Source organism: Vipera ursinii (assembly GCF_947247035.1).
Source record: "Vipera ursinii genome assembly, chromosome: 6".
In the NCBI taxonomy this organism is placed as follows: Eukaryota; Metazoa; Chordata; class Lepidosauria; order Squamata; family Viperidae; genus Vipera; species Vipera ursinii.
The window spans coordinates 81,014,234-81,016,657 of NC_139515.1; the positions used below are offsets into that span (position 1 = coordinate 81,014,234).

General features: G+C 37.6%; 1 long non-coding RNA gene across 1 annotated transcript; it reads right to left on the reverse strand.

The window, feature by feature from the left end:
- Positions 1 to 1,213: 1,213 nt before the first annotated feature.
- On the reverse strand, positions 1,214 to 1,574 carry LOC310641954. Its single transcript, XR_014492819.1, has 2 exons — positions 1,521 to 1,574; positions 1,214 to 1,361 (listed from the first exon to the last, which is right to left on the reverse strand). It is a non-coding gene; the product is annotated as an uncharacterized lncRNA (long non-coding RNA).
- Positions 1,575 to 2,424: the final 850 nt, after the last annotated feature.

Here is a 2,424-nt window from a genome sequence, read left to right on the forward strand (position 1 = left end):
TGATTGTTAATCCTGAATGAAGTTTTTGTAAAATTATTAATTGGCACTCAACTAGGGGATTACATTCGCTGTACTGTCACACAGTGAACAATAAAAGGCTTCTGGGATGATTAACTTTAAAAAAAAGTAACAATCTCAAAGTGAAACAGTAAAAAGATAAATACTGTAGTTCTAAATATTCCCTTATCGCCTATAATAGAAAAATGAATCCGAGACCACACCCTGCTTTGTCATTTTGTGATTTAGCCGTATCCGTAGAGCTACTTATAGCATATTCAGTAACGTTCATTTATGAGATGGAGAGAGAAATCCAATTTAGATAAGGTTGGTATTGGACAAGAAAATGGCTTTTCAGTGGCTGTCAGAATGTGCTGTTCCTCTAATCATGGACTCTAGCAAGCATGGCTAAACATACCACGGGAAAGATTTCCATGCTTTATTTGGTAAGATAAATCAAGGTTGGTGGGATCCTAGGAGTTTTCTGAACTTGCTGGGTTGTTTTGCTTCTTTGATCACGGAATGTTACCTAGCATGATAAGGAATTGTCCTTAAGAAAACCACCAAGCCACCAGAGAGCACCAAGGACCCCATACTTTAAACCTGAGCTAGAAATATTTTATAGAGTAGAATAGAACAGAATAAGAATAGTAAACAGAGAGCAAATCCCACTCCCTTACAGCACTGATAATGTTACCTAGTTGGGTAATGAGACGTCTGCAAGAAAATCACCAAGCTCAGACAACACCAAGGACTCCTGAGCTACAAATATTCTGTAGACTAGTGTAGTATAGAGTAGAGCAAAACAGAGTAGAGTAGAGTAGAGTAGAGCAGAGCGGAGTAGAGCAAAGCAGAGTAGTAAACAGAGAGCAAATCCCATTCCCTTCTTGCACTGACAATGTTACCAAGTTGGGTAATGAAGCGTCTGCAAGAAAACCACCAAGCTCAGAAAGCACCAAGGCCCCACACTTAAACCCTGAGCTACAAATATTATCTTCTATCATATCAAGGTTTCTAACTGGGATGTGTTAAGGCAGGAAAAAAAAAGGCCAACATTCTACATTAGATGCTATTCTAACCATGGTCTGAAAATCATTTCAGAAGTTTGCAGCCATTTCCCGTCTCATCCCATCTAACTGAAGCCAACAAGAAGACTGACTGGGAAGTCTCAGGATTTGGCAAACTCACAATTTGAACTCTTTATTTTTTTAAAAAATATATATATATTTGGGATTGTTGACAGATGCTATTTGGAGCTGTTGGGGAGGCCTTCCAATTTGATGGGCAATTCTTTTCTTTCTTTCTTTCTTTCTTTCTTTCTTTCTTTCTTTCTTTCTTTCTTTCTTTCTTTCTTTCTTTTCCTTCTTTCCTTCCCTTTCTTTCTTTCTTTCTTTCTTTCTTTCTTTCTTTCTTTCTTTCTTTCTTTTCCTTCTTTCCCTTTCTTTCTTTCTTTCTTTCTTTCTTTCTTTCTTTCTTTTCCTTCTTTCCTTCCCTTCCTTCCTCTCTCTTTCTTTCTTTCTTACTTTCTTTCTCTCTTTCTTTTCCTTCTTTCCTTCCCTTCCTTCCTCTCTCTCTCTCTTTCTTTCTTTCTTTCTTTCTTTCTTTCTTACTTTCTTTCTCTCTTTCTTTTCCTTCTTTCCTTCCCTTCCTTCCTCTCTCTCTTTCTTTCTTTCTCTCTTTCTTTCTTTCTTTCTTTCTTTCTCTCTTTCTTTTCCTTCTTTCCTTCCCTTCCTTCCTCTCTCTCTTTCTTTCTTTCTCTCTTTCTTTCTTTCTTTCTCTCTTTCTTTTCCTTCTTTCCTTCCCTTCCTTCCTCTCTCTCTTTCTTTCTTTCTCTCTTTCTTTCTTTCTTTCTCTCTTTCTTTTCCTTCTTTCCTTCCCTTCCTTCCTCTCTCTCTTTCTTTCTTTCTCTCTTTCTTTTCCTTCTTTCCTTCCCTTCCTTCCTCTCTCTCTCTTTCTTTCTTTCTTTTCTTTCTTTCTTTCTTACTTTCTTTCTTTCTTTCTCTCTTTCTTTTCCTTCTTTCCTTCCCTTCCTTCCTCTCTCTCTTCCTTCCTCTCTTTCTTTCTTTCTTTCTTTCTTTCTTTCTTTCTTTCTTTCTTTCTTTCTTTCTTTCTTTCTTCTTTCTTTCTTTCTTTCTTTCTTTCTTTCTTTCTTTCTTTCTTATTTTTTATAAATAACTCAAGGTGGTGAACATATCCAATACACCTTCCTCGTCCTATTTTCCGCACAACAACAACCCTGTGAGGTGAGCTGGGCTGAGAGAGAGGGTGACTCTGGGCCAAAATCACCCAGTTGGCTTTCATGGCTAAGGCAGGACTAGAACTCTCAGATTCCTAGTTTCTAGGCTGGCACCTTAACCGCTACACCATTTGGCTCTACACAAAGATCCGAAAGAATAGCAGGATGGGGATGAAGGAAGAATATTTAAT